Source organism: Oryza brachyantha, chromosome 10 (genome assembly GCF_000231095.2).
Source record: "Oryza brachyantha chromosome 10, ObraRS2, whole genome shotgun sequence".
Taxonomy (NCBI): Eukaryota; Viridiplantae; Streptophyta; class Magnoliopsida; order Poales; family Poaceae; genus Oryza; species Oryza brachyantha.
In genome coordinates, this window is record NC_023172.2 from 2,775,961 (window position 1) to 2,782,969 (window position 7,009).

Consider the following 7,009-nt stretch of genomic DNA (forward strand, 5'->3'; position numbering starts at 1 on the left):
TAGTTTGTACTCGTCTACTACCAGCTCGGTTACAAAATATTAGCATTTACATTTTTTTTAATATATGTTAGTGTTAGTTAGAAAGATTCCCTTTTAATTATTTTGGTGTTTATTTACAAACTTTGAATTGTTTAGAATCGCTTTAAATGGCTGGGAACATCATTGAAATAATTAATGAGCATTATGTAAATCAATGCAAAAAATACTTCTATTATGATGCAAAATTTAAACCGTACAAATACTTATATCTGAAAAACACAGACATTAATTTTTTAAATAAAAATTATTCTATTTTTATCAAAATTGTACTTTTAACAAATATTAAATTGCTTCCAAGTTAAAATTTCATGATACCCTCTTCTCCATAAGATGCAACACTGCATGTTATCCCAACTTTACAGGGTGCTATACCCATGTTGCACAAACCGACAAGCCAGCAGTCTAACCCACCATCTCAACCCGCAAAGTCTCTAACACATAATGCTTAAAGTGAACGAAGCAATCAGCACGTAACTCGAGCCTAAATCACCATCAAGTTAAAGAAATACTTTGTTTTAACCCATAATTAATAAATCTGAACCCACGTATAAAGCTAAACCATGTGTATTGATGTACAGATCAATCTTGCTATATAAACTAAGGCCACGTTCTAATATTTTTATCATATGAGCTAATATGTTTCCCTATTAGCATATTTTTCAAATTACTAAACCCTGTATTTCATATATAAGTTGTGCGAAATATTCAAATAAATCTATTTTGAAATTTTATGATAGTTAATAAATAACTAAATATACACTACGTTTCCTGTTTTACATGTAAAAAAAGCTGTAGCTCGCAGCTGTTTAGAACGCGGCCTAGGATTCCTATAATATTGTATTCAGAGAGTACTATAAGATCTATATATAATTATACGCCACCCTATATCGCGGTGCACTAATCACACACTAATCAGTGGTCACTCACTTGCTCAACTCACACGCTAATCACTACCAGCTAGGTTGCAACTTGCAATGCGCAGCAGCAGCGTGAAGGCGGCGACCACGGCGTGCATGCCGCGGCTGATTCGCGGCGGCTGCCGCGCGTCGACGGCGCGGCCGGCTGCGTCGGTGTCGCTCCTGGAGCGCATCCGCGACGTCGTGCTCCGGCTCATCATGCTCTCCGCCGTCTCCAAGGCGTCGGTGAAGCGCACCGACGGCGACGGCGGCAGCAGCAGCACGTCGCCGCGTGCCGGCCGGCGGCGGGAACGAGCGGCGCCCGCCACTCCGCCGGTGTCGTGCCGCCGCGACGACTCGATTAGGAACGAGGCTGTCGAGGACTGCATCGAGTTCCTGAAGCGGTCGTCGGCGGAGGGCGACGCGGCGAAGCTGTCGAGCGTGACCACCGCCGAGACGGTCTCCGTCGCGCGCGATCTCGCCACCAAGTCGTCGGGGTCGTCGCCGTCGACTGCCATCGTCACCACCGACGCCGTGACCGCGCACGGCGAGCCGGCCCAACCGCGGAGCAACGGCCAACAACACCTCGCCGCATCGGTGGCAGCCTCGTCCGTCACCTCCGGCGACGTCGAGGCTGGCCGGCACCGTTCGGCCTCGCGGGCGACGGCAAACGCATTCGCTCCTAGGTTGAGGTTGGTGTAGAATATCAATCAACCTAGGACATGAACAGTTCGCTGGAATTGTTGAACGAATATTAATTAAACCTTTTAATGATTTGCTCCATCTTTGCTCGCTTTTTCTGTGAATGCTTTCGCTTTGATAATTCTCTGGAAATGAAAAATCAACGAGTGCTCGACACACACACTCAGTGCATGCAAAGTGGAGTGGTTAATGAGTGTACATGACGACGTGTCGCACCTTTAATTAATTTCCTTTTGATTTTCACCTCCGATTTTGGGGTTTGAGCTGGAAAGATAGGGGGGCAAATGGACGGTGAATCGAATTAACAAGTGCAAATGGCCGGCGTAATAGCGAAAATAAATGGCTGTTTGCTTGTCTAATTGTCGTGTAGCATGTGCTGCTCGTATTCTGTTGTCGGGAATATTCAAAGCGCACGTCGCACCTGCTGACGGCAGATATTCCCAATTCTGTTTCAGGTTCAGAAGGTATATATATGACGAATTACTTAGTGACATTAAAGATGTTCGTCATTATATATTCTATTTTATGATGTTACTCACCGGGTGATGTAATTTGGTGACAAAAATTAGTTGTTCGTCATAACTAGACCAGTGGAATATTATGACGATAATTATTTTGTCATATAAAACAAATTAACAAACGTCATAAATTCATAACAATATTGGTTCATCATATATTTTTTTTATATTTATACCAACATTCATGTTTTGAAGTTAAATTATCAATTACAGCAGGCTGCCATTCACCAAAGACCTGAACCCACAACCTATTGGCTCGCCCCAACATGCTCATACCACTGGGCTAGTCACTTGTTCATGTTCAATTGTCCCCAGAATTTGAATGAGATTTTCTATATTCAACTGCAGCAGCCAATAAAAGTGGGAAAAATGTTCAAAGCCAGGATTCGAACCCAGCCCTATTGGCATATATAGGGGATGTGATATACAGAGGATGTCATATATGGATGATCTAGTGGAGTATAAATAGCTATAAAGAATGAAACTAGTTTAGATGATCATCCAAATAAAGATATAGATGACTAAATTTAGATGAGCTGTTGGAGATGCTCTAACGCAGCCGAGCAGTACTCGTTTCAAGCCGTTCTAGGCCTCCGCCACCCCCGCTGAGCTGCCACTAGGCACCACCTGACACCACAGCCCAGCGCCGGAGCAGTACCACCGCTACGCAGGGGCCTTTGGTCGTCGGCCTAACCTCGGTGCCCCTAAGCGTGTGTCTACTGCTAGGATCTCTTCCTCATGGTTGAGAGAGAGAGGGTGAGGGGAAAATCGTGTTTGCCAAAGATGGTTGTTGCCGATGAGGAGTTCTAGTGTCAGCTAAGTGGCTCTTTCCGTTGCTAGGCTGCCTGGGGTCACCGTCACATTCGAGGAGTAGCAACACACCTCCGCTCTTGGCGTTGTTGCTATCTCTCCCTGATTACCTCAGGCTTTGGAAATTATTTAGAAAAATTAAAGGTATTGGCTGAAGTAATTTCTTATCATGCCCAATGGCATTTATAAATAAAAGTAAATATAACATGAATGAATAATCATGGGAATCATAATTAATTTCCCTAATAGAATGATCTATTTCAATAATTTGATATGTGTTGTCTTATTTCAATACGCAGGAGATGGATAGAAGTTGGATCAATAGTAGGCTATTTAGCAAGCTGCATTTGGATGGAGTTAGTGAGTTCATGAGTTTTGTTTCAGAGAGATTTGATGAGAATGCAGATATACTTTGTCCATGTCGTGGGGTGTTTGAATCGGGTTCATCGACATAAAGGAAATGTGGAGGATCACTTATATATCTATGGGATGGCTAGCACTTACACTAGATGGATACATCATGGGGAACCATTAGATGTTAGAAGCAATGAAATTGAGGACCATTTGGATGAACATATTGATTTCAATGAGGATGTTGGTATGAATGACAATGAAGAGGACAACCCAAATGATAGAATTCCTGATATGATAGAGGAGTTGTACACAATTGAGGATCAACGTGGAGGGATGTCTATGTTTGCGGCTATATTAGAAGAAATGAAGCATGAACTTTACCCTGGTGTAGATTATGCAAGATTTTCTTTTATGGTGAAGTTACTTCATATCAAGTCATTTCACCGATCAGTAATGTTGCATTCACTGCACTACTGAAGTTGTTATCATCAGCATTCCCTGCTTGCTCTCTTCCGCATCTTACAAAGAAACTTATTCGTGCATTCGGTCTAGGATACGATTCAATCCATGTGTGCCTAAATAATTGCGTGTTGTTTCGGAAGGAGTATGCAAAACATGATAAATGTCTAGTATGTGATGCATCAAGATGGAAAGACACAGATGGAAGAAAGCATTTTCCTTAGAAGGTATTGCGGCACTTTCCGTTGATTCCAAGGCTGAAGAGGATGTTTGCTTCCAAGAAAATAGCAAAGGATGCACAATGGCATAAGCTGTAGAAGAATCGGTGGAGAATGAGCTCAGTCATCCAGCTGATGGTGAGGCATGGAAAGCCTTTGATAAAAAAATATGAGTGGTTTGCAAAAGATGGTAGGAACATTAGACTTGCCCTTGCTACAGATGGTTTCAATCCATTTGGCTAAATGAGCTCCTTATATAGCATGTGGCCAGTATTTCTTATCCCCAGAACTTTCCACCATGGGAATGTATGGAGTAGTCCAACTTAATGATGGGTCTACTCATTCCTGGTCCAGAATGCCCTAGAAAAGATCTCGATGTCTTCTTGCAGCCACTAATTGAAGAGTTGTTAGAACTTTGGACAGGAGTTCATACATATGACGCATTTAGCGAAACAACATTTGATTTGCGTGTAGCTATTATATGGTGCATTCATGACTATCTAGCTTTGAGCACACTGTCAGGTAGAGTCACAAGAGGTTATTATGCTTGTGTGCGTTGTGATAAAAATCCTTGCTCTCGAAGATTAAGGAATAAGATATGTTATATTGGCCATCGGCATTACCTTGCAAAGGACCATCTGTCACGCCCGGAGTTTTATCCCAAGCCTAAATCGTAAAAAGAAATCCGTAAATAACGATTGGCTTAATTAACTCAGGAAGGATCCCTCTAAAAGGAATTAATTCACTTAAATCGAGGCTCGCAAATCGACTAACAGGATTTAAATTTAAATTGCAGAGGTATAAAATTTGGCCAAACAAAATAATTTAAAATTCGGCAAAAGTGGGGTTTTCCTTTTTCCCTTCTTTTTCCTTTCTTTTTCCTTTCTTTTTCCCTTCCTTCTCAAATTGGGCCGAAGTCCAATTTTCCTCCCTTTTCTTTTTCCTTTTTCTTTTTCTTTTTCTTCCTTCCCGGGCCGGCCCAGCCGAGCCGGCCCATCTTCCCGCACGGCCGGCCCAGCCGCGCCGGCCGCTCCCTCCGCCCGCCTGGGCCGCCGCCCGGCCCAGCTCGCCCGCTCGCTCGCCCGCGCTCGCCGCGAAGTTCGTCTCGCCTCCCTCCTCTCTCTCGCGCCACTGACAGGTGGGGCCCACCTGTCAGCGACCGAAACCCCGCCTCCGCGCCAGCCCGCGCCCGCGCCGCGCCGCGCCAGCCGACTCCGCCGCCGCCCCGAGTCCTCCGCCGCACCACCGCTGCAACCACCGCCGCAACCGCCGCCACCGAGTTCGCCGCGTCGTCGACTCGGTCTCCACCGGCCGCTCCGCCCTAGCCGGCGCCACCACCTATAAAATCCTCGCGCCGCCGCCCCGCCGCCACTTTCCCCTCTCCGCCCGAAGCTCCCCTCCGTCGCCGTCAGCCGCCGATTTCCCCGTCGGCCGTTGGACGTCGCCGCCCACCCGCGTCACCACCTCCGCCTCGGCTTCACCGACCTTCCGCCAGCCCTCGTCGCCACCGGTGGTCGCCGAGCGTCGTCGCCGCCCCTTCGTCCCTCCCGCCGCCGTGCCCGTCGTCTCGACGCCGTCGGCCGATCTCGTCACCGCGCGTCGCCAGCCGCCGCGCGTCTGCGTCATCACCGCCGCCTCGCCCTCGCCGACGCGCCGCCTTCTTTGTCGCCGCCGGTGAGCGTTTCCCCCTCTCCCTCGCGACGTCGTCGCTGAGCTCCTCCGCACCGCCGCGCTCGTCGCGCTGTCGTTGCCTCCCCGAGCTGCCCGGCGTCCCCGTCGTGCCGATGCGATGCATCTGCTGCCGGCCGCCGGCCTCCGTCCCGCGCCGTTGCCGCTGGTCGCGTCGTCGCCGTCGTCGTCGGGCGCCGTTGCCGCCGTCGGCCATGTGCCTCCTCTCTTCCTCGGTCCCCGCCTAACCGCCGAGCTCCCGCACCCGCCCGCGTCGCCACCTCCGCCTCGATCTCGCCGACCCGTCCGCGCTCTCGCCGCCGCCGGTGAGCACCCGCACCCTCCTCCCCTCTTTCTCCCCCTTCCGGCCGACCGCCGCCGAGTCGCGTGCCGTCGCCGGACGAGTGCGAAGCTCGCCCCTCCCGCCAGCCGCCGTGGTCGTCGTCGCCTCCGCGTCGCCGACGTCTGGCCGCCGTCGCTCGCGCCCGCGCGTGCCGCGCCGTCGCCGCTCGCCAATCGCCGTCGCCGCTGTTCTGCCGGGTTGCGCCCGTGCGTCGCCGCCCCGGCCGTCGTCGCCGTCGCGCCGTCGCCGCTCGCCGGTCGTCGCCGTCGCGTCGTCGCCGTCGCGCCGCCGTCGCCGTGCGCCGCCGCCGCCGCGTCGCCCGCCGCTCCCGCCGGTCGCCGCCGTCTGCCCGAGCCCGCGCACTCCCCTTCTCTCTGTTCCCCTCTCGCTGACGAGTGGGTCCCACCCGTCAGTCGTCCCTGCGCCCCTCCTTCCTCTCTCCTCCCGTGGGTCCCGCGTGTCAGTCTCTTTCTCCCTCTCTCTCTCACCGACAGGTGGTCCCCACCTGTCAGCCGTCAGCCTCCTCTCTCCTCGCTGACGTCAGCAGCCCCATTAATTGCGCAATAATTGATTTAGGACTTTTCTGTTTAGCTAAAAAAACCCAGAAAACTTCTAAAATTCATAAGTAATTCATCTAGTCTCCGTTTAGGTCCATTCAAGTTTCATTAAATCTAGAAAAATGCCAAGAATCCATTAAAAATAGTTTCTTTCTCTGTTTCAGTAGTTTTTAGCCTGTTTTGTTTGTTTTGCCTTGTTTGTCGTAGGTTTTTCCCCCGTCGAAGCGCCGTTCGTTCTCGAAGTCGTCGCCGAAGTTCCTCGTGGGTCTAAGCAAGGCAAGTGGCACCCTTCTTTGATCATATTGAACCTATGTTTATAAAATCCCCCGCTTTTACATTCAAACATGCATTGCTTTATGCGAACCTATTTATTGTATTTATCTATTGGGCATTTACCAATATATCCGTTGATCCCCATTTATTATTATTGTCACCCCAGGGTTAA

The 7,009-nt window shown here is 49.6% G+C and overlaps 1 pseudogene; it reads left to right on the top strand.

Annotated features, from left to right (window-relative positions):
- Nucleotides 1-1,013: 1,013 nt before the first annotated feature.
- Nucleotides 1,014-1,719, top strand: LOC121055476 (annotated as a pseudogene).
- The last annotated feature ends 5,290 nt before the right edge of the window (nt 1,720-7,009 follow it).